This window comes from Lathyrus oleraceus, chromosome 7 (assembly GCF_024323335.1).
Source record: "Lathyrus oleraceus cultivar Zhongwan6 chromosome 7, CAAS_Psat_ZW6_1.0, whole genome shotgun sequence".
Lineage (NCBI taxonomy): Eukaryota > Viridiplantae > Streptophyta > Magnoliopsida > Fabales > Fabaceae > Lathyrus > Lathyrus oleraceus.
Window position 1 is genome coordinate 534,083,344 of NC_066585.1, and position 26,698 is coordinate 534,110,041.

Sequence of the window (26,698 nt, forward strand, 5' to 3'; positions counted from 1 at the left end):
TTCATTGTTGTTATGTTGGTGATAACAATCTTGTTCATCAAAATTGATTGAAATTCTCCATAAATTATAGTGGATTTCCAACCTTTACAAAACATATATTTGCAATTGTATCTTTTGAAACTTAATTTCCAGCCTGAGTTCCACATGATTGGGTGAGAGTTTTCTACAACCCATCAAGAAGGTGTATAGTTAATTTTCATAATTCTTTGGAATACCCTTATACTCCCTTAATATTATTTTCTTATAAAAAAACCTTGGCCATATTCCTCTGAGACTGGGTTTAAATGCCAAGAGAAAAAAAAGAAACTAGATAGAAAGTCACCTTAAAATAGAATAAATGAAATCACAAACAGCCAATATACTACTCTCCAACTTTCCTTATATTTTAACATATATATTTGCATGAAGTATATATTAATTAATTATGGTCAATAAGTAAATAGCGTGTAATTTTCTACTAGAAACGAAGTTGCCTGCCTATATCAGCCTTATTGTGAAACCCTCCCTTGTTATTATAAAACCTCCAAAATACACTTAAACCGACAACAAATTCCTCAGAGCTTCAAGCGAGGAAAATAGGTGAAGCTTGATTCAAAGTTGTGAAATATTTGGTAAATATTTAGCATGTATTTCCAAACAAATTGCTGCTTTTTTCTTTCTTTTCATCTTTATTGTTTTTCATCCTTATAAAGTTATTCCTCTAAAATTGTAGGATTCTTTTTTACATCATATTTAGTTAACTGTATGTTCAAATATAATTATCCTTTTTCTCTTAATTGTGGCAGAGAAAACTGCCAACATGGTTGGGTGGAATGAAAGAACTCCGGGAAAAATAAACAAGTTGGGTTTGGCGGAAAACCCTATGAAGCCTTCGCCGGTCAAAACAAGAGCATCTCCCCCAAAAAGGTTTAGCAATAAGGTGGACATGAGAGCGGAATCAATTGGGTTCCTCCAGACAGGCTTAGATTCCATCAAAAGTGGCACTAAACAAATAAAGGAGAATTTAAAGTCTAGGAAACTTTCATTGACAGCCATACCTCCCATCTCAGCCTTTGGTGAATTACCAGGCTTAAAATCGATATCAATGTTTGGAAATTCCTCCGGTCCGGGCTCAACTTCCGCGACAGGCCAATCCTCACAGCAAGGAAAATTCACCAGGTCAGGCTCATCTTACGGGACAAGCCAATCTTCCTACCAAACCCCTGATGAAAGTTATTACGATAGAATGAAATCAAGGCTAGAAAGTTCCTTCAGATTGGACTCACCTTCCGGGACAGATCAATCTTCCCTCCCACCCAATGATAATTCAACGGTAGGAAGTTCCTCCAGGTTGGGCTCATAAAAAAAAAGCAGCAAACAAAACTAGGGAAAAAAAAGAAGGAACTCTTTTAATGTCATAGTGATCAGCCAAATGATCAATCATTGCAATTAGTACTACCAACCAACCATAATAAAATATGGAACTCTTTTAATGTCATGTCTAAATAATGTCTAGCAACTATTGTGGAGAAATAATATCCCTTTACTAGTGCTAGCCAATGTTATGTTCTTGTATCTTCTTTTTATTTTATTTTACTTTTTGCTCCATCGATTTGTCTTTCATTTTAATCTTCCAAATTTGATTACAATATCTATCTATTATTCAAATAATAGCTCTTTTACTTGTGTTAATGCTTTTTTATTTATTATTTATAAATTACTTATCTTGTATGTGGTTTGCAAACTTGTATAAGTTATGAAGTTAGTTACACCTTCATCTGTATTTGACAAAATTTATTAAATATTTATTAGAATATATTTAATAATTTATATAAACCTTGTTGCAATTACAAACTCATCATTTGCTTTCTTTCAAAATTTTGTTCCATTTTCAATGATGTAACATTTGTCATACACTTACTCATCTTAAACCTCTTCAAGATGTTTTGGACATACTTCGTCTAGTGCATAAACACTCATTCACTCGTGTCTTTTTAAACTACATCACTAAGAAATATGACAAATTTCCTAAGTCGGACATTTCAAACTTCTGCGTCAGTTTCAACTTAACCTCTTTTATTCCTAATTCATTTGCATTTGTAATTTGCAAATTATCCACGTGCAAGCATATGATGACTCGACTATGCCTGCTTGCATTTTTGACATACACAACAACATGTTCTAAGACACATTTTGAGAAACCAGCTTCGATCAAAAAGCTATATATTGTCTTATTCCAAGCCCTTGGGGCTTGCTTCAAACCATAAATAACCTTCCTCAATCTGTATACCTTCGACTCCTAAACTTTGATTTTGAATTCCGGTGGTTGACTAACATATAGACTTCTTCCAAAGGTCCATTTAGAAGCATTGACTTTACATCTAGTTGATGTATCTTCCATCCTTTGTATGCTGCAGTCGACACAATAATTCTTATGGTTTCCAGCCTTGCCACAGGTGTATAACTTCGTCAAAATCAATATCAGGTTTTTGTAGAAAACCTCTTCCTACCAGTATTGCCTTGTGCACACAATCTCACCCTTAGTTTCAACTTGTAAACCCACTTCACACCAATTGACTTCTTGGTTATTTTTTTGACAAGTTCTCAGGTCTTGTTCTTCTCGATTGCCTTGAATTCTTCTTGCATGGTTGCTAAAAAATACGAATCATTCATGGCTTGATTCAAATCGATTGGTTATGTTTCAACCATCATCATTACTTCTTCTATTAATTCATCATTTGCATCAACTGCTTGATCTGGAAATCTCTCATATTTAGCTAGCCTTGTCGACTCAGTTCTTGTTTTAGTTGATCTCTTAACATTCTGCTCAGGTGGTTATTCGTTTCGATTGGTTCTAACTTCAATATGTTGGTCTTCATCAAACACAATTATGTTTGTGTCTTGATCTTGTCGAACTGTCCCTTGACTCCAATCCCACCCTTTGCTTTCATCCACTAAAATATCGCAATTGATCACAAGTTTATCACAACTATGGGATACGTTATGGCAATCCTCTTAACAAAAATATGATATTTGGTAATCCTTATATGGAAAAATGAGTTACGGTAATCGTTGTAACCATGATATGCCTTCTGGAAATCCTCAGAACTAAATGATGACATGTGATAATCCTCAGATGGAAAATGAGTTATGGTAATTCTCATAACCATTAGACGTGTTCTTGCAATCCTCATAACAAAGTGACAACAATATCTGGTAATCCTCAGATAGAAAAATAAGTTAGGGTAATGCTTGCTACCGTGTCATGCGTTATGGAAATCCTCTGAACAAAATGATTACAACATCTTGTAATCCTCAGATGGAAAAATGAGTTACGGTAATCCTTGTAACCATGAGATGCGCTCTTGCAATCCTCAGAATAAAATGAGCGGTTTCCGAAAATCCTCCGCCTGAAACAAATGAGATCCGGAAATCCATTGTATTCTCAAGAGGTTATAAATTTGTTAGACAAGAAATAGTCTTTGTGGGTGCCAAATGTAATAGATTTTGATTTTGTTGACATCTGTTCTTTGGAATGCAGATGCGCGTTGAGCAAGGTTTGTTATGCATGAGATTTAAGATCTTCTTTTATGCATGGAGTATGTGATGATGCATGAAATGATATGCATGATTTGATGCTAATATATACACGGTTTATGCATGCATCATGTGTGAAAACATGATAGTGGTTTGACTGTTTCAACCAGTGGCCATGTGATGTGCAATGAAATAGTTAAGGCTGATAAATGTTCTTTTCTAACAAAGCTTCTCGTCAAGAGAAAAGTTTATTTGCTAGTTCATTGTTCTAGCACAATACCCAGACACTCATATTGAACTCAATAGATGCTAATGTACGATAGGTCTTTCTTGAGCAGCTTGAAGTATGGAGAGAGCTTGCTTCACCATTTATGCAACTTATCTAGCCCCTAGTCTATTGGTTCCAGAAGAAATTTGCCTCAATATGAGTTTTGAATAAACTTGTCATAAATTGATCTTGAGATGGTTTGTCCTAGTATTTTGAACCTTGAATCAATTTGTCCCTATTTAACCGATTCTCTGAGGGGTTTTCCTTTGATCAACAAATTATTTAAGCGTCTTGCCACCAACGTGGCTGATTTTTGAAGCAATGTGCCCCTGATGGAACCACTTCTAAATTATCATCTTCCTCAACTGATTGCATATTGTTGGAACTTCATTGTTGCTAAGTACTGACTTGTAGATAAAATTGTTCTTTTAAAATTATAATTCGAATACAGTGCTCATGCAAATTTTAAAATCAAAGTTATTGGTGAGATCATGTGTGAATTACGAATCAGAATATAATGTTGATCTAGACACTCAAAATGTGAAAAATGGTGCAAGAGCAGGGTACCAATACAAATGATTATCAAATTTCTTTGGAGTCGGGTTAATGCAATATTGATATAGTATGCTTTCAAAATAATTACTTCAATTAGGTTAAAGGTTGTAATGTTGCCTGATTCATCTTCTTGAAACAAAAGGATATAAGACTCAAATTTTTAATTTTAACTCATCCATTTCCCTTGATGATATCCTGTCTTATGTTCAATCAAATTGACATACACATTCAATTTCCAAGAAACTTTTTTTGATTGTGTAGAGGTGAAGACAATGGCTCGAGAATTTATAAGATTTCCTTGAAGTGACAATCACTTATTTTTTTGTGTTCGCTTTTCTTCTTTTGACATGGCAGTCGCCTGATAATGTTCTTTTGCTTTTGTTAAGATTTTCAATGACCTTTTTTTTTATGCCTAATTTTTGCCTTGACCACTCTTTTGAGTTTCAATCCATCGGGATGTCCTAACTTTGGCCTAAGTCATTTTTGGCCCTCGACTTAGTGGGTATTTTTTAATATATTTTTTGAACCATTTCCACATATTTCATTATTTTGGTGAAAAAGTTGTGACTACCATGTTAAGGGCTGATAAGGAATAACCATTGTGAGCTTTTCAATTGTTAGTACTTCTTCAACACTTCACAATATATGCAAGAAAGAAGATATGGTAGAACCTCTGATGACATGTTTTCTATTAAATTTTGAATGCATAGTCAAATTAACTAAAACACTACCTTGCCCCTAGTTAAGATTAAGGACTTTTTAGATCAGAAATAAACACAAACTCCTAAGCTAAAAGAGATTGACTATGAATTATACCTCCTTAACTCTTTAGTGTTTGCGAATTGAAACAATACCTTATATCCCAAACGATTAATATTTCATATTTAATAAAAATGATTAATTATTAATTAAAATAAAAATAATTAATTATTTCTTTAAAAGTAAAATAAATAGTAAATTATCTTACTCATCAACGTAACATCATTAAAAAATAATTTGTATCCTAATCATCACTATCACATACAAAATTGGATGGGACAAAAAAATTCTAAGAGAAGCAATGTTGAGTGATCGAAAATCTGAAATTTTTAAAAAGAGGACTAAACTATTAAAAATATATAAACAAGATGATAAATGAATTCAAGACAAAAAAAAATAAGAGAATTTTTTAATGCACCTTATATATTAGTTAGACACCACCTAAAAATATAAAAATGTCCTCAAGTAAGTGTATAGTTAATTTTCACTATGATGGTGAGTTTAGAGTACACCTATACTCCCTTAATATTACTTTTCTTATTAGAAAAAACCTTGGCCATATTCCTCTGGGATTGAGGGTTAAATGCCAAAAGAAAAAAAAAAGACTAGATAGATAGTCACCTTAAAATAGAATAATGAAATCACACACAGACAATATACTACTCTCCAACTTTCATTATAATTTAACATATATATTTGCATGAATTATATATTAATTAGTTATAGTCAATGAGTAAATAGCGTGTAATTTTGGACTAGAAACGAAGTTGCCTGCCTATATCAGCGTTATTGTGAAGCCCTCCCTTGTCATTATAAAACCTCCAAACATACAACAAATTCCTCACAGCTTCAGCGAGGAAAATAAGTGAAGCTTGATTCAAAGTTGTGAAATATTTGGTAAATATTTAGCATGTATTTCCAAACAAATTGCTGTTTTCTTTTTCATCTTTATTGTTTTTCATCCTTACAAATTGCTGTTTTCTTTTTCATCTTTATTGTTTTTCATCCTTATAAACTTATTCCTCTCCTAAAATTGTAGAGTTCTTTCTTATGCATCATATATCCAAACAAATTGGTGTTTTTTATGCATTATATTTAGTTAACTGTATCTTCAAATACAATTATCCTGTTTCTCTTATTATGGCAGAAAAAAACTACCAACATGGTTGGAGGGAATAAAAAAACTCCGGGAAAGGGGAAAAAACCCATGAAGCCTTCATCCATCAAAATAAGATCATCTGCCCCAAAAAGGTTTAGTAAAAATGTGGACAAAAGAATGGATTCGAAATCAGGTGGATACCTCCAGCCAGGCTTAGCTCCCATCAAAAGTGGCACTAAACAAATAAAGGAGAAATTAAAGTCTAAAAAAATTTCATGGACAGGCAAACCTCCCGTCCCAAGCTTTGATGAATTACCAAACATAAAAGCGAAATCAACGTTTGGAATACCCTCCGGGCCGGGCTCAACTTCCGCGACAGGCCAATCTTACCAGCAAGGAAAATTCACCAGGTCAGGCTCATCTTACGGAACAGGCCAATCTTCCTATCAAACCGTTTATGAGAATCCTTACGAAAAAGTGAAATCAACGCTAGGAAGTTCCTTCAGATGGGACTCACCTTCCGAGACATACAATCTTCCCTCCCACCCTTAGGTAATTCAATGGTAGGAAGTTCCTCCAGGTTGGGCTCATCAATAAAATAAGGAACTCTTTTAATGTAACTTTCAAAGAAACTTTTGTCATGTCTAAATAATGTCTACCAACCATTGTAATGTGATGTCCTTGTATTTTCTTTTTTCATTTTATTTTACTTTTTTTCTCCATCGATTTGTTTTTCACTAATCTTCCAAAATTAATGACTTTATCTATCTATAATTCAAATAATATCTCTATTTCCAGCTCATACACTTGCACTTATCTTCGTATCTTTATATTTTATAAAAAATATCAACTTTACGCTAATATTATTTTACATTTATTCATTCAAGATTTTTGATAAAATTAGACCCCTACATTTGTGTACTAGATAATATTCAAAATGAGTTCCGATACATAACTTTTTTATACCGGATTACTTGTAATAAGTTATCCGATATGTTTTTTTTTTATTTTATTTCGGATAATTTAAAAAAATATGTTTCGATATTGATTTTAATTTTTAATATACCGAAATATTTGACAAAAGATTTCTGGTTTAAAAATCTTAGTATTATAATTTTACTAAAATTTTGTTCAGCATGTTTTTCGGTGGGATTTTTTTTCATTTTGCAATAATATAATAGGCAGTGAATTTAAAACTGCTGCCAAATGTGAACTTGACAACGTTTAAAAAGAGTTGCCAAACTGGAAATATCATCCAACATGACAAAAAAACTGGTTCACTAAGGCAGGCAATGAAAACAGTTTTTTACTTTAGGCCTCGATTTGAACTGTTGCCTAAGATAATTTTAGAAAAAAGAATTTAAACCGAAACTCTTTTTTCCTCTCCTCTTTTTCCTTTATTAGTTATTTTTTAGATTTCTTTTATAAGTTGGCCTCTTAGCGACGTCGTCGGAAAATTTTACTTCATACCCATACGTTTAGCCTTATACCGCTATAATTTTTAAAAATACCAATTTTTCTCATAACTGGTTTTAACCAATTTACCATTTCATTTTTACCATTCAGTTGAAATTTCCAAAAATTACACATTTCACCCTCGCACCCGAACTCCTGGAAAAAGACTTCCGGTATGTATTTTTTCCAAACCGGAAGACTTCACAAAAGACATTCGGAACACACCAAGTAGTAAACCGGAAGACTTCAAGAAAGAGTTCCGGTTCTTTAATAAAAAAGACACGTTCCGGAATACTTATTGAAAGAGTTCCGGTAAACAAAGTGACACGTACAGGAACTCTTTGAAGAAGTCTTCCGGTTTGTGTTTTATATATTCCGGAACTCTTTTTTGAAGATTTCCGGTATGCAATTTTTTTTTTTGATTTTTTTTACAGAAATTTTATTGTGTAGGAATAGAAAATCTTCCCCAAATATGTGTAGATACTTCTGATGCGTTTATAACGACTGATGGATTAAAGAGGTTTGAATCGATAATAAAGTAACTGTTATTATGAGTCGTTCAGATACTGAAACAGGGAAGAGTGAGAGAAGTAACAAATTAATATTTGGTTGTGATAAAGGTGGGAAACACAAGAGTACTGATAGTGGAACCCAAAGTGCGTCCAAGAAATGTGGATGCCCGTTTAAAATCAGGTCGACTCCGACGAAAGATGGGTCTGGTTGGAAGATTGATGTAAAATATGGGTTACATAATCATGGTTTGCCTGATAGATTATAAGGTCATTCCTTTATTGGTAGGTTGACCACAGATGAGAAGCAACATGTCGCTGATTTGACAAAGAGACATGTACCACCTAGACACATATTGCTCTCCTTGCAAGACCGAGATCCTGAGAATGTCAAACGGATTACGCAAGTATACAAACATAAGAGTGTGATACAAAAAGGAGATAAGAGGTCCTAGAAGTGAGATACAACATTTGTTTAAGCTTATTGAGGATGCAGGCTATATGTATTGGAGTAGAAAAAAGGATGACTCGGAAGTTGTGAGAGATATATTTTGGGCCCATCCTGATTCAGTTAAGTTATTGAATATTTTTCCGATTGTGTTAGTTATGGATAACACCTACAAGACAAACAAATATAGACAACCTTTGTTTGAAATTGTTGGCATGACATCAACCGAGTTGACTTTTTCTGTTGCATTTGCGTATATGTAGTATGAGCAGACAAAGAATTTTTGCTGGGTATTGGAGAAACTAAAAGAGTTGTTTGTGAAGAAAGATTTGTGTCCACAAGTGATTTTGACATATAGAGATCTTGCTTTGATAAAAGCAATTGAAATTGTGTTTCCCAGGTCGATTAATTTGCTATGTAGATTTCACATTAACAAAAACGTTGGTGCCAAATGCAAATAACATGTGGTGAATGACCTGCAAAAGACGATAGACACATTATGGATGTAAGTTGTTTGGGCTAGTGATGAGGTTGAGTATGGTCAACGGTTGCATCAACTTGAGCAAGCATGTGTTGATTATAGTGGATTTATTAATTATGTGAAAGACACATGGTTGACTCCATATAGACATAGGTTTGTTGGAGCATGGATTAATCGAGTGCTACATTTGAGTCCACATTAGGGTATTTGAACTAGCATACCCAACAATGACTCCATTGTGTCCACCACCCGAGAAACTAAAAACCAAAGGAGGAGTGAAGAAGAAAGGGAAAAAACCAGCAAAATATGATGTTTATAGGGACCCTTCGTATCATGAGTATGTTGATAAGGCATCTCAATCTTCACAAAGGCAATCTCAACCATCGCAGAATTCGAAGAAGTTAAAATTATCAAAGAAGCAACCACAGTTCACTCTTCAATTTCCTAATCATATTAGGTCATACATTGAAGATGTAGTTAATGTTGAATCAGATGGTAATTTTGGATTTAGAGACATTGCATCATTGCATAGATATGGTGAGGATGGTTGATCAATGGTTCGCAGAGAGTTAGGGTTGGAAATAATAGACAAGGATAGGTCAACTTTGTATGACAAGTTATTTTCTAATCGGTTGTCAGAAGTGAGAGAATATTTGATGATAGAATCCTTTGGTTCACAGCCACCTGAAAAATGGTTGACTCTACCAGATATGGGTTACTTGATAGAGAATCGCTATAATGTTGTACTTGTCTGTTTAGGCAACCCGTGCATGACTTTCTTTCCTATGACAAGTTCACATTCACCAAATGTCTCTATTTATTGCATTGGTTTTGTTAACCAAAATAATTGGGTTCAGGTACGTATTTTGTATGACTTAATATTTTAATTATTTCACTTAATATTTTATATGACTTAATATGCCCAGCTGGAAGCAACTCTATGATGTACGAATAAATCGTATAACCACTCCAACTTATAATACGAACCCCTGCAGCTACGAACATGTGATTGTGCCTCATCTTGTGACACTCCTAAGTAGTCAACAACAAGTTCAACAGCTACCTCTTCCGTGACATCCTGAGGACTCCAGAAGACACCCCTAATGGGCAAGTGAAGCAGACATGAGACGTCATCCAAAGTAATGCTCATTTCACCAAACGACATGTGAAATGAAGATGTCTCTAGATGTCATCTTTCCATAAATGCAGACACAAGATTTGTGTCTATCTTGTTCAGATTAGTTCTCTGAAGTGAAGATAAACCAGATCTAGATACCCAACTCTCCACCTGTTGTGGAAGAGCTAGTGGAACCCTAGATGTCAGCTTTAGTCCATGTCCAACAACCTTTAACTCTTTCTTTGGACCTCTTTCCTAAAAATAATTAAAACACATATTAGAAAATACAATATAAAATATTCAAATATTATTCATTTTCAAATATATCCCGTTTATTTTCCTCACTTAACCATAAATGGTGAGCAACATGATGCTCGTACTTCACCAAAAGAGACGTATCGTACGACCCTCATGGATATCCAGCCGACTCTGCTGCAGATGGAGATGCGCCCCGACCTAAATTGCGGTCTGGAATCCTACCATATGCACCTCGTCTTCGAACCACTACAAAAAATATTATAACAAAGTAATTAAAAATTAAAAAAATTAAAAGTTAAAAAAAACGCACCGGAACACTTCAAAGAAGAGTTCCGGTATGTAGAAAAACAAGGTTGACTACCGGAAGTCTTTAAGAAAGAGTTCCGGTACACAACCAACCAAACCGGAAGACTTTCTAAAAGACTTCCGGTTCAATGCCCCAAAAATGCAGCGAACTGGAAGACTTTGGATAAGTGTTCCAGTATACAATTTGTGAATTGGAAGACTTAATCTTAGTGTTTCGGTTTACAATGTCAAAAAATGCAAAAATTTCTCTTCCGAAAGTCTTTAAGCGCAAATGGAAAAAACTTCCAGTTCTGAAAAATATACCCTATTTATATGAAGGTATTTTGGTCAAAAAAAATTATTTGTAAGGGTATGGATACAATTGTAGGGGTACGAGATAAAGTTTTCATGTCGTCGTCATCATATGTCTTAGGCCTCTTAATTAACTTTTGGGCCTTGGCCATGCATGAGTTTGTTTTGTTATTTCCGTTACTCCCTCTACTCACTTACACCCCTCATCAGACTTATTTTGTTGTTCTATTTTATTTATTTTCTTAATTGTTTTAATTAATTAAAATAAATAAATAAAAAATGAAATGAATATTTCAATATTAAAAATCTTTGATTCAACATCAAGTTGTATTTTCAAATTTATCATGTTTTGATCAATTTCGATTTAACGCAAATCAGACCTCGATCCATATCGAGTTATTTTCTAAATAAAAATAAAAATACCTAAAATTTTCAATATATTTTCAACAAATCAGATGAAAATGGAACCGTTTGGTGTCTACCACTCATTTCCTCGAATATTTGGATATGAGCCGTATAGCTCGACCATTCGAGTATTCATCATCCGCTTAAAAACTTCTAGCACGGTTCATCTTGAACCTCTTTTATAATCAAAACTCTTAAGTGTTCTTATTTTAATAATAAATCAGACGAAAAAGGAACAATTTGGTATCTACCACTCTTTTTCCCAAATATTTGGATACGAGTCGTATAGCTCGACCATTCGAGTATTCGCCATCTATTCAAAATTTAATAACTCGATTAAATCTTCTTTGAAATAAATAAGATGAATAATGAACACGGTTTGATGTCTACCACTCTTCTCCCTTATTCCTTGGCTACGGGTTGTATAGTTTGACCATTCGAGCATTCGTTATCAGTTTAAAACTCTTAACTTGATTCTTTGAACTTCTTTCACAATCAAATCTTGAGAGATCTCGTTTTCATAATAAATCGGAAGAAAAAAGGAACAATTGGTGTCTACTACTCTTTTCCACGAATACTTGGATACGAGTTGTATAGCTCGACCATTAGAGTATTCGTCTTCCATCCAAAAATATGTTAATCACATCTAAACCTTTTATAATTAATTGGGTGAAAAATGAAAGGTTTGGTGTCTACCACTCGTTTCCTCGATTGCTTGGATACGAGTCGTATAGCTCGACCAATCGAGAATTCGTCGTCTACTCGAAAATAAACTTCAACCAATCAATTTTTTTTCCGCCTTAGCGTGATGTCACACCCTTTTCATAAACAAAAATACTTCGTCCATGTCGAGATGATGCAAGAAGTAAGAACGATTTCCGCTCGAATGCAATGAAAGCAAAACTTTGTGAGATTCCAAGTTATGTTGTTCATTATGATGAAACTCACAAATTTCCTTCCTTCCATGATTGGGTAGCTATCAATGTTTATCGCTCAAGTGAAAACTAAGCATCCTTCGCAAAAATCGACCACCACACAAACATTTTGGACCCAGATCTACGAAGCTTTGAATTCCTCATCGCACCAGAGAATACGTAGGAGCGAGATTCAACGTCTCATCAAGAACCATAACAAAAATTTAAAAGTATGTTTTTTGCTAAGAACTACGTAGCTTTGAATTCCTCATCGCACCCGAGGATACGTAGGAACAAGACTCGCAATCTGGTCAAGCACCCTAATAAAAATCTTTTTACGGCCCTTTTCTCTTTCCTTTTAACTTTCAATAATCAGAAGAAATAAATAAAAAAAGCTAAAATTCTATTGCAAATCTGAGTAAATGGTCCCCGTTGAGTATAACGGATATGAGGGATGCTAATACCTTCCCCTTGCATAATTGACTCTCGAACCCGAATTTGGTTACAACGACAATTTTCTTTTTCTTTTAAAGGTTTTATCGATATTTTCCCTTTCCTTTTAGAAAAATAAAGATCGGTGACGACTTTGACATTATCTTGAGCGCGTAAACGTCTGTGGTCATTTTTTACGCCACGACACATGTCAAGAGGACATTACAGTGACAAAAAATACAGTTGAGTTTATTATATTTAATGACGATTGTTTGTTTCACTAACCCCTCTTTATGATAGATTTCCTCTTTAGGAGGATAGAAAATTAAGGAGAGTTAACCAATAAAATAGTAATTATGAAACTAAAGGTAGCACGAGTTTTTCTAGGAAATATATGGAAAGTAAAGGAGAAAAACTCTCTTTGAATTATAACATCTATTTACTATATTTCATTGGTTATAAAAGCCATATTCTACAACATCAATAACATCATCATAGAAACAACCTTTTGAGAAGAAAAATCCAAAAGAGTTTAGCCACCATTTATTTTTGGTGAGATTGTAATAACAACATTTGGATTCTATTTCATTTTTACAAAGTTATTATTGTTACTCCATTGTTACTATTATTATTATAGTGGGAAAAGTACGATCTTGGGATAATCATCCACTGGCCTTGTATTAGGCATTTTAAGTGTTATCTTTCCTAACAAGTGGCATCAGAGCTTCGGCTCACCATACATTTTAACTTCTATTATTAACAATGGACGAGTCAACCTCGACAGGATCATCGACGATGATTAAGTTAACCTCTTCGAATTACTCCATTTGGAAGCCAAGAATGGAAGACATACTTTATTGCAAGGATTTTTATCAACCGTTGCAAGATAAAGGGACGAAGCCAACCGGAAAGTCAGATGATGATTGGAATGTAATGAATAGGAAAAATATTGGAAAAATTCAACAATGGATAGATCAAAGTGTCTTCCATCATGTTGCGCAAGAAACAATTGCGTACACAATATGGACGAAACTAGAAACATTGTACGAGAGAAAGACAGCCCATAATAAAGCCTATACTATTCGACGATTGGTGAATCTTAAGTATAGAGAAGCTCAGAGTGTTTCCGAACACTTGAGTGATTTTCAAAGATTCATAAATCAACTCACCAATATGAAGATGATTCTTGAAGATGAATTGTAAGCTTTGTTATTATTAAGTTCCTTACCAGACAATTGGGATAAACTTGTGGTTTCATTGAGTAACTAGGCACCACAAGGTGTTCTAACATTGGATATAGTAAAAGATAGCATGTTCAATGAAGAATCCCGATGGAAGGAACAAGGAATGCCGTCAGAATCTGAGGCGCTTGTCACAGAGTATCGTGGAAGAAGTATCCACAGGAAGTTCAATAATAGAGGCAAGTCAAGAGGCAAGTCTAGAGATAAGCTCAATGGAAGATCGTGGGCAAGAAAAGACGTTGAATGTTTTTACTGTCATGAGAAAGGTCTAATGAAGAGAGAATGTAGGAAACTCAAAAAAGAGCAACAAGAAAATGGTGATGCTAGTAACATAGCCGCTACCATTTTTCAAGGCAATGAAGTAATCTTTGTTTGTGATGATGGTCATGTTAATTTGATATCACAAGAAACATGTTAGGTCGTGGATTCTGGTGCATCATTCCATGTAACATCTTAAAGAGATTTCTTTTCATCTTATACAAGAGGTGATTTTGGTCATGTGAGGATGGGCAATGATAATACATCCAAAATTATAGGGAAAGGAGATATTTGTCTAGAAACAAACACCGTTTGTTACTTAACATTGAAAGATGTGAGACATGTTCCTAACATGCGTCTGATAACGCGAAAATACATAGTATATTTGCCTTGATTTACACTCAAAAATCGTACCACTTTCATCTATATTCCGATTATTCCGCAAGTGTTCGAGTTATTTTTGCAGGTATTTCAATTCTCATGTTTAAATGAGAAAATTATAGAAAAGGAAGGAAAAGAAGAAGAAACAGAAGAGAAAACAGCAGAAAAGCAGAAAATACAAGTCATGTGCATGTGACGACCGTCACAAACCCTGTCACGACCGTCACAGGCCCACCACGACCGTCACAAGGACAAAAGCAGCGTATTAAATTTGTCAACAGAAGTGATCCACACGTCCATTTTCCTCACTCCTTAGCCCATTTTCCCGTGAATTTCTCACTCAACCAAGTCACCCTTATTTCTCTCAACTGCCAAGACCAAAATAGAATATAAAAGGATGGAAGTTGGAAGCCTACGGGAACGCTTCATTTTTCTCCCTGAAGCCAACTTTCAAGATTTTTCTCTGCACATTATTTTCCACAACAATTCTGTTTTCTATTATTTTTCTTCAGCAACATTATTTTTCTTTTACCGCAATTTGTTTACCGTTCCGTTCAGAGCTTTGATTTTCCCTTTCCGTTTTTCATTTAGCCAAAGTAGTAGTTTCCTACACTAGGGAACTATTGCAAATTTATTTAATTAAGTTTAAGCAATTATTTCGAAGAAGCAAGATCCTACCGACCTGTGGAGGACTGCTCAAGTACTTCAAAGATTCAACATATTCGATTAATCAAATTTCTAGGTTTTTATTCAATTATTATTGTTATTGCTTTATTATTATTAAAAGCATGTTTGTTGTATTGTTAATCTGTTTATGCTCGTCTGTGTTTGCATTATTTAACATGTCCGGCTAAACTACCGGTATCGGTATGTAAACAAATTAATTAGACAGAATTTAATAATAATCGGTGTAAAGCTTCTTTTCTCAAACAATCTTTCTGGCCGCGGTTTTTAATTTAAATTTAATTAACTTTGTCACGAGAGTGAGAAGCTATTTAATACGGTTTTGCCACGAGAGTAGGAAATTAATTAAGGTGAGAACCGACAATCGCGAGAGCGTGAGTGTCTAACTGGATAGTAAAAACTAGGCATTGGTTTTAAAAACATCGAGAGCCCTTTAAAAGCAATTAGAACTTATTTATTTTTAAAAAGTATTTTTAACTTCAAATGGGACAGCGAGAGCGTACATTCTAACTTAAAAGTATAGTCCGAGTCAACAATCACGAGAGTGTGAGATAAAGCCTTTTAAATAAGTATTTTCTACTTAAAGATATTTGGTACTTAAAATATACACCGGTGACTTATCGAATCACTGACGATTAATGCGTTGCATACTGATATCCCTCTGTCATACCCCAAAATTTGCTTGTTAATTTTTATGATAAATTGATTCATGCATGACATTCATTTCACATTTGCATTCATTCATTAGCATACATTCTCATATAAATTATAAATTTTAATTTATTCATTATGTGATACAGATATAAAAAATAATAATGATTTTGATTATCTGTATGATATAAATAAATTTTATATATATAAATAAAATAGTTTTAATTTAATGATAAATAAAAATAGATTTGAATTTTAATTGTATAATTAAAATTTTAAATTAATTGTATTTGTTAAAGCTCATTAAGTTATAATAACTATTTTTTATAATTTAGTGACTCATGTTCCATTTATTCATTATTTATAAATATTATTTATTTAGTAATTCACGTTTTTTACTTAATAAAATTTATTTATAAGAGTAACATTTTCTTAAAAGCCCATAAATTACAAAATAATTTTGGTTGATATAAGTAAGAATAATTTTGATTTTTTTAAATGATGAAAGTAACAATAGAAATAGGTTTAAATTTTAATTCAATTATGTAACTAAAATTTAAATTAATTTTTATTTGTTAAAAGTCATTTAAATTATTCATTATTTATAATAATATTTGTATAAATATTTATTTATAATAATAGATATTTAAGACCAAATCCAAACCAAAAATATATAAATAATCATAGTATTATTTATCATATGATGGTTTTGTTTTATAAAAATAATTTTGGCTCTAATTTAATAACAAAAATTTAAATTTTAATTGTGTAAAATGTTAGAGCTAACTCTCCTAAATTATATGGTGAGATCCTAAAGTATAGGAAGGGATCCAAATATTTAGCAAGGTTAAACCCTAATCCACACCATTATAAATACTTCATATGGCTGCAGCGAGAGGAAAGAGGACGAAAAAGAGGAGAGATACAGCAGAAGAAGATACACAAGGCAAGGCAGAAGCAAGAAGATTCACGGACAGGAAAAAGAGAAGCAACCATAAAGCACTCATAGCCTGACTAAGAACAACACACATACAGTGAGCAAGCTAGAAGAATCAAATCCCCAGTAAGTGTTCATTGGGGAATTTGCATCCAGCATGATTACCTTGCAATACTCCTTAATTCATGCATGAATAATATTGGTTTAATATATATATTGAGATGATGTATTCATGGTTTGGTGGATGTTGATATTGCTTTATTCAAGTATGCATCTGTTCTTGATATGTCATAGCATGTTGGAGAAATTGTGTTTGCATGATTAAAGAATTATATCTGCCATTTAATTATTATTATATGAGTGTTGTTTCTAGCATGATTATGTTTATTCCACATGCTGTTATTACATAATAATGATGATGATGATATAATGGTGATAATATAAATCCTTGGTTGTCTTTAACATGTATGTGTAAGGTTTGTTTTATCATTATCACTTGCAGTAAAGAGAACTAATACATGAGTAAAATAGTATAAGCTTCTTGATTTGTGCATGACTATTTTTATTATTGCATGATGATTACATATGATCTTATTTTATGTGTGTGGTTTGATATAAGATGAAGTTACAGGTTTGTTATATTCACATGAAAGAAACAACAACATGAGAAAAAATAAAGTAGCTTCCCGTAAGAGAGAAAGCTGTAACATGCATGGTGGTGTTGTGTCAAAAGGGAAAAATCCATGTAGAATTAATATATATTTTAATGAAGGCGAATAAATAACGAATGGACCAAAATGGTTCGTTGGTAGCTCCCCCCTCATTACTCCCTTTCCACTATAATTAATTCACCACTATTTTTCTATTATTAAAATATAAAACCCATTAATTAATTTTCCAATTAATATATTATATTAGTTATTTAAACTAGGATATAATTTAATCTAGTTTATTAATTAAATTTTCATATATCACTTAATTAATTAAAATTGGCTATTTTGAATAATAAAAATTAATTATATTTTTTTCTCTTTTCTTTTAAAATTTCTATCAATTTAGTCTAAGTTTTTCCATAAATTCATAAAAAAAAAGTTTCTATTATTATAGACTAAAAATATTCTTAATTCATTCTTAAATTTAGTTTATTTATTTCATTTGTCATGAACTTTCTATGTAATAGATTTAATTAGGATTTTTTATTATTTCTTTCTTTTTAGTTTAATTAGGTTCTATTATTTTGTATGCCCTTTTAATTTTGTACTCGTTAATTAAGATTTAGATATTTTATATCCCCTTTTAAATTATGTACCCCATCCCGAAGCCATGTAATAGCGTAGTCTTATTTTTCGCACTTTAATTTTTCCATACTGTGAATATAACTGTCTACATGTATGCTAATAGGATTGGATGGAAAGATAAATAATCGAGCTTAGATAAATTAATTCAAGATAATATATCTGAATCCAATCATTTCCACACTTGCACCTCTAGGGTAGCCCTCTCTTTGTTGCCTTACGATATTACGGTCATGTCCCGCGAATGTGGGGATACCCTTAGCAAAGACCCTTTCGATCAAATCATCATCATGCCTAAACAGATAAGTCACAGTCCCTTCGATCAAAAGGTCAATGTCCCTGCAAGATAAATCATAGTCCCTCGAACGTTGCCTTCGAATATGTGATTGTCCCTCGAACGTTGCCTTCGAATATATGACTTTGTCCCTCAATGACCCTTCGTTGTAGCCTACGATTAAATGATGACCGTCTCTTTGAATGCTAAGGTATCCTTACAAATGTTGCCTTCAATGACCAATCGACGACCCCACGATGTCCCTTTACATCCAAAGGATAAGACTACTTACTTCTCAATAGTAAGAACAGTTTTACCCTCCTAAGGATAGGAAATACCTATAAAGACCTTGGTTAGGTATAACTCTTAAATGCTTGCTCACAGCTTAAAATACTTTTCACACCTCACACTTTTCAAAACATCTTTTAGAAAATCACCACTTGGTATACATTCGCACCAGAATCATCGCCGAGTTATATTTTTCTAAACATCTTTCAAAATCAAACGAGATAAACACTTTGTATACATTAGTATAATTAAAATTTTAAATTAATTTTATTTGTTAAAGCTCATTAAGTTATAATAACTATTTTTTATAATTTAGTGACTCATGTTCCATTTATTCATTATTTATAAATAGTATTTATTTAGTAATTCACGTTTTTTACTTAATAAAATTTATTTATAAGAGTAACATATTTTTAAAAGCCCATAAATTATAAAATAATTTTGGTTGATATAAGTAAGAATAATTTTGATTTTTTTAAATGATGAAAGTAAAAATAAAAATAAGTTTAAATTTTAATTCAATTATGTAACTAAAATTTAAATTAGTTTTTATTTGTTAAAAGTCATTTAAATTATTCATTATTTATAATAATATTTGTATAAATATTTATTCATAATAATAGATATTTAAGACCAAATCCAAACCAAAAATATATAAATAATCATAGTATTATTTATCATATGATGGTTTTGTTTTATAAAAATAATTTTGGCTCTAATTTAATAACAAAAATTTAAATTTTAATTGTGCAAAATGTTAGAGCTAACTCTCCTAATATATATGGTGAGATCCTAAAGTATCGGAAGTGATCCAAATATTTAGCAAGGTTAAACCCTAATCCACACCATTATAAATACTTCATATGGCTGCAGCGAGAGGAAAGAGGAAGAAAAAGAGGAGAGATACAGCAGAAGAAGATACACAAGGCAAGGAAGAAGATTCACGGGCAGGGAAAAGAGAAGCAACCATAAAGCACTCATAGCCTGACTAAGAACAACACACATACAGTGAGCAAGCTAGAAGAATCAAATCCCCAGTAAGCGTTCATTAGGGAATTTGCATCCAGCATGATTACCTTGCAATACTCTTTAATTCATGCATGAATAGTATTGGTTTAATATATATATTGAGATGATGTATTCATGGTTTGGTGGATGTTGATATTGCTTTATTCAAGTATGCATCTGTTCTTGATATGTCCTAGCATGTTGGAGAAATTATGTTTGCATGATTAAAGAATTATATCTGCCATTTAATTATTATTATATGAGTGTTGTTTCTAGCATGATTATGTTTATTTCACATGCTGTTATTACATAATAATGATGATGATGATATAATGGTGATAATATAAATCCTTGGTTGTTTTTAACATGTATGTGTAAGGTTTATTTTATTATTATCACTTGCAGTAAAGAGAACTAATACATGAGTAAAATAATATAAGCTTCTTGATTTGTGCATGACTATTTTTATTATTGCATGATGATTACATATGATCTTATTTTATGTGTGTGGTTTGATATAAGATGAAGTTACAGGTTTGTTATATTCACATGAAAGAAACAGCATGAGAAAAAATAAAGTAGTTTGCCGTAAGAGAGAAAGCTGTAACATGCATGGTGGTGTTGTGTCAAAATGGAAAAATCCATGTAGAATTAATATATATTTTAATGAAGGCGAATAAATAATGAATGGACCAACATGGCTCGTTGGTAGCTCCCCCCTCACTGCAACGTAGCTTTTCAGTGTTTTTACTATGTTTACTCTCTTTCCACTATAATTAATTCACCACTATTTTTCTATTATTGAAATAAAACCCATTAATTAATGTTCTAATTAATATATTATATTATTTATTTAAACTAGGATATAATTTAATCTAGTTTATTAATTAAATTTTCATATATCACTTAATTAATTAAAATGGGCTATTTTGAATAATAAAAATCTAATTATAATTTTTTTTCTCTTTTCTTTTAAAACTTATATCAATTTAGTCTAAGTTTTTCCATAAATTCATAAAAAAAAAGTTTCTATTATTATAGACTAAAAATATTCTTAATTCATTCTTAAATTTAGTTTATTTATTTCATCTGTCATGAACTTTCTATGTAATAGATTTAATTAGGATTTTTTATTATTTCTTTCTTTTTAGTTTAATTAGGTTCTATTATTTTGTATGCCCTTTTAATTTTGTACTCGTTAATTAAGATTTAGATATTTTATATCCCCTTTTAAATTATGTACCCCCATCCCGAAGCCATGTAATAGCGTAGTCTTATTTTTCGCACTTTAATTTTTCCATACTGTGAATATAACTGTCTACATGTATGCTAATAGGATTGCATGGTGTAGCACCTCAAATTTGCACCCTACCATTTTGTACATTTCATTTCATATTAGGTCATAACATAACATAGGCCACTGCATAACATTGCATTGTCCATTTGCCCAAGTGCAAGCTCAGTTGATGAATCAGGACAAACTGATTAGGAGAATCAGTCAATCAAGCAAGCAAGTGCCATTTTCATTGAGACAAAGCCCTAGGGTTGATTTTTCAAGCTCATATGGTCCAAGGATCATTTTGAAGTGGTTTGGCCAAAGATTGGATGCTCAGAAGTCACCAGTCATTGTTCAGTCAACCAAAAGTCAATAAAAGTCAACTATGGTCAACTGTACATTTAATCAGTGATTTGATGATTGGAATTGGTTGAATATGTCTCATTCATGTCTATATAAACTTCATTTGGCATTTCAAAGACCAAGGTTGAAGGAATTGAGCTCAGGCAGACAGTTTCCCAAAATGGCAAGTGGACCTGTAATCTCAGCTGCCCAAAATGGAAAGTTTTTCCCCTCAAGATAAAGTCATGATACTAGCTTCAAATGGAATTTTGTCCAACATGAAAGTTGAAGATCTTGTTCTCACCATTCCAAAAAGTCCAAGAACTCAAAAATCCAATGTGTGGTTTGCAAAACATGGCTCAGTGAATTTCAGAAAAGACCCATAATCAGGAGGCCATAACTACCACATGGTTTGTCCAAATTGCAAGTTCTTTATATGCACAAACTCCATTTGACATGTACTTCAAGGTTGCATCATTGGATTTTTCCAAAAAGGGCCAATGCAAAAAGTCACTTTTCAACTGGACTGTTAAATTGGATCAGGGGCAAAATTGTCCAAATGTCAAAATATTTGGAATTTTGAGATGGGACTTTTTGTAACACTTCAGGAATGGAATTTAGAATGTGTTTGAATCCTCATTTCATGGCTAGGCCTCATAATTTGAGTTTTGGCTTGAAGAATGAAAGTGCATAATTAGGCATTTTTCTACCACATGATGAAATTGCAAATTACATGGCCTATGGAAGTGGGAATTGTTTCTACACATCAGATATGGCATTTTGGACTTGTGTGAACCAAAATTGAGCTGGTACATGGACTGTTTTGAAGGAAGGGTGTTTTGGCCATTTGAGTGGAAATTGCACATTTTGCTAATCTTGCCAATTTGGTTAATACATTGATTAATCATGATTAAGCTAACATATAAAAGCCTAATTACTCCATAAACATAACAGATTATTCATTTCACCAAAATTGAGATCAAAATCATCAAATCCTCTCTAGAATCTTCAAGAACTCACAAACACAAAAATCTTCCAAACTCCTTCGAAACTTGATCAATTTGCATTCTTCTTTTTGCATTGATCTCCTATTGGCAAGTACTCCATCTGTTTGTGCAAGAAAGCTACCAAAACCGTGCCATATGCGACTGTCCAAAGGAGCTCCATCCATGGTGAATCGCGGATTCAAGAACTAGGAGCACAATCGAGCAAAACTGAGCTTCACATCACCCTTCCTGTAGCTAATACTGTTGCTGTTTTGCCAAATCGCGCGCCAATTCGTCCCGAGCTACAACTGCCATAGCAGGTTTTTCTCAAAATTCGATCTCAATCTTTCGATGAATTATGGTGTGCGCGTGGTAGAGCATGTCACGTAGATCACGAGGATATGTTTAGAATTGCGAATGGTGAATTGTAGTGTAAGAAATCTTAACTCGAAGTTTAGATCTAAAACCCTAGGTTCATCGATTCGCACGATTTAGGAAGTTTTAGGTTAATTGGAGTTGAGATTCATGTTCTACATGTTGTAACGGTTCCAACGGATATAAGATTGCTAGTTTTGGTTAGGATTTGTGGTTTTGATGTTCTTGAGCCATTGTTGAAAATTCTGGGAAATTTCATGTTGAGAACGAAGAAGATAAGCTGTTTGATCTGAAATGCATTTTGAAAATTCAAACTGGGCGTTTACCGCCCCCGCCACCAATATTACCAAACTGCCATTCTAATTCAAATTAATTAATTTCAATTAATTCCAAAAAATTGTAAATAATACCTAACACCTTAGAAAATTCATAGAAAAATGTAGAAAAATCACAAAAATTGTGAAAATAATTTTGTTGACTTTGTCTTTGACTGTAGATGATTTTTGACCTATTGGTCAAAGTTGTGCATGGAATATTTTTCATTTGACCTAGGGTTTCTTCCACATGTGTATATTTTGATACCTTAGACTAATTTGATCATGAAATTCTCATATTGTAAAATAAATGTCTGGAAATTTTTATGATGATTGTTGACTGGTTGAGGTTTATTTCCATATAAATTTCATGCATTTTTGATACCTGGTCATTGAGTTACATTTTTTTGAACTTAGGTGTGACAATTTGTGTCACACCTCATGATGCCAATTTGTTGGAATTTTTTGCATGACCTATACTTGTTAGAATTGATTGAAATTTGGTATGGATGCTCATTGACATGTTAGGATCCTCTGTGAATTTTTGTGGAATTGTTCATTGTGTTTTCTAATTGATCATGATTTTTCATTTCTGATGATTGAATTTGCAAGCTCATGTGACCTAGGTTGATAGAATCATTGTGAAATGCTCATAGTGTATTGGATATTCATGAAATTTGGCATGCTTGTAGTAGACACATGTTAGGACCTCCCTGTTTTGGTCTCATCCATTTCTTTTTTGTTTTCATTGAGTTATGAATTTTTGAAGTGGAAGCATGTGTTGATGTTGTGATTTGGAGCCTATAATTGTGTCTGTTTTTGTTAATTTTCATTGACATGGTTCCATTTGCCCAATTAAGCTGAAATTTGGTGTGCCATCCCTTGATTATCCCCTGTTTAGGTGTAATTTATTTGAGAATTTTTGGGATTGTGTTGATGTGAATTTGAATGCAATAATTCTGTTTGTAGGCTTAGTGCTTCCTTTGAACTAGTTTGCCTTATTTTGCGCATAGAATGAGCATGATGAGTGATATGACCATGAAATTTGGTAGAATAGTTCCTGACATGTGTAGCTTTCATTTGGCTTTGGTCCTACTAATTTCCCATGTAATGTCACTGTTTACCATTGAATTGAAGTTAATGTACATTTTGTAGCTTCATTTGATTGTGTTTTTGCATGCCTCGTCGTGTTGAATTAATTCCCATAGTTCCACTAGGCCAAATTGTATGAGAATTGACATGTAGCTTGTTGAATGTCCTCTGTTTAGGATATAATTTTTGTGGAATTTTCCATGCTGTTTTGGTATTTTTTGTGATGTGATCTTGCTGATTGCTCATATGTGGTTTAACATTGCTCACTTTGCCTCACATGTTGCATAAAATAAAATGTGTGCATAGTTAGGGTGTGGGACCAATTGGTATCCCTTTGTAATTGAAATAGCTTGACTTTGATCATGAATTGGTTGCTGTTTTAGGATTTTTCCTTCTTTTGGACCCTAGGCTAGTCCTAGTGGTCATGTTACTTACATTTGAATGTGATTGTGGCTTTTCAGGTTAAAGAGTTAACGATTAAAGGAATTGTTTCACATTTGGGATATTTTGCTCGATACTTGTAAACTAATGTGGCTGTTTTATAGGATGTTGGTCCACATGGACTTGTGCTATGCACATCATCGGGATTGTTAATTGGTCATTATATTGTTGTCTGATTATGAATGGGATGCTGATTCTGTTTGACTTTTGTACAGGTACACTTAGTTGCTCAGTTCTCTTAAGAACTTGCATTGCTTTGCTTATAAGCAATTGGCATTGAGGTATATAACCTTCTTCTTCATGTAGTCTGGAGACCCGGCTGTTATCGGGCCGGGCACATTGTCTGAAGTCCTCCTTAAGAGGCAATGCTTGTGTATGTTTATATTTGTCCCAAGCAGGAAAAGTCCTCATCTGAGGCAATTGGTGGAAGGTAGGGATAAGCAATCTATCCCCCACTATTCTGTGAGTCTTCTCCTTGCTCCCATTACATGGTTGTAGCATTGAGATCCAAGCCCAAGATCTTGTACATTGTACAGTCGAGTCTATGTCCTGAGCGTAGAAGGGTCCCCCCATTCTGGACCCACGCTCCCTTGTCTGATGCTCTCTCTGACCTGAGATAGAAGCAATGAGGCACACCCCTCATCACCTTTCATCTGGCTTCACCTTAGCCCCTCAATGGCAAGGTTAAGAGCTAACCTGACCCCGATACAGAGGCTTGTTTGTTGAGGTTGATATGACCCCTCGACTAAAGCCTAACCCTGATGTTTGAGCCCCTTGTTGGTGTGTTTATTTCATGCTGTATATGTTTGTGTGGTGTGATTGTATCCCCTAGGTTTGCTAGACTCCGCGTAGTCTCGGTTGCATGACAATTAAGGTAGCACGGTTCCTTCGTATAGGACTTCCTTTCTTGCTTGAGCTTTCCTAAAACACAAACAAACATTATCCCCTCTCAAGGATACGTCAACTCCTTCTACTACAGGTGAGTAAGTCTCCAAAGGTCGAGCATCCGGTAGATTGCGTAGTGACGTCGTCCACTTAAAAAACACAAACCAACAGGAATAGTTTAGCCGAACTACGGCAACTCTGATTCTCATGTTCAGATGAGATACGTAGGCACGAGACGCGATGTCTTGCCGAGTTTGACTAACAACTAACACTAATGCTTTTCTCTCGCCCTCGTTGCGATTGAGACCTCCCCTTTCTCTTGCCCTAGTTGCAATCGAGACCCTTCTTCTTCCTGTGTCTTGTTGTGTGCTTGGAAGCTGATGTAAGTCCATCGAGTGGCATTCGGGTTCCAGTGTGCGTGTGTTTTGGTTCGGATGCTGATATAAGCCCAGTGATTGGCATTCAGGCTCCATGTTAGCCTTCTTGTGTGTGTTTTGGTTCGGATGCTGATGTAAGTCCAGTGGTTGGCATTTAGGCTCCACGTTTGCCTTTGCCTGTGTTTGTTTGTGTGCGTGTTAGCCGAGCTACGAATGCTCTGATTCTCCTTCGTCCAAAGGAGATACGTATGCATAGGATGCGACATCCTAGCGAGCATGTGTCGTTGCCCCAGTCGAACTACTTTGACTCTGATGTCTATGCTTGATAGACTAAGTAGGCCCAGGATGCGATATCCTGCCGAGTCAGTTTCAGTCTGTTTTCCTGTGTCTCTTTCAGCCTGCGTAGATGATTATTTTGAGCAGTGTTTTAGCAACCATTTTCCTTCCTATTGTGCGTGGATCCCGTCGAGTACGACGGATGCGTAGGGGTGCTAATACCTTCCCTTCGCATAACCGACTCCCGATCCCATTCTCTTTGGTCGCGAGACCACGTCTTTTCCAGGTTTACTCTGAGCGTTTCCTTTCCCTCTTTTGGGATAAATAACGCACGGTGGCGGCTCTGTTGTTCTTGTTTTCCCGCCGGTTTTTCGCGTAATGCGACAGCTGGCGACTCTGCTGGGGACACTAGAGAAGTTGACCTGTGCTGGTCCTTCTTCCCTGAGCGAGTCTCTCCTAGCGCTCTCTAGGTTAGGGTTTTGGTTGCTATCTGCTGTTATTCAT

At 33.9% G+C, this 26,698-nt stretch overlaps 2 long non-coding RNA genes across 2 annotated transcripts; both read left to right on the top strand.

The window, feature by feature from the left end:
- Window positions 1-480: 480 nt before the first annotated feature.
- Window positions 481-1,643, top strand: LOC127105169 (uncharacterized). The gene is made up of 2 exons (XR_007794917.1): window positions 481-611; window positions 786-1,643. It is a non-coding gene; the product is annotated as an uncharacterized LOC127105169 (long non-coding RNA).
- A 4,264-nt stretch (window positions 1,644-5,907) lies between these two features.
- LOC127105168 (uncharacterized) lies at window positions 5,908-6,995 on the top strand. The gene is made up of 2 exons (XR_007794916.1): window positions 5,908-5,995; window positions 6,246-6,995. It is a non-coding gene; the product is annotated as an uncharacterized LOC127105168 (long non-coding RNA).
- The last annotated feature ends 19,703 nt before the right edge of the window (window positions 6,996-26,698 follow it).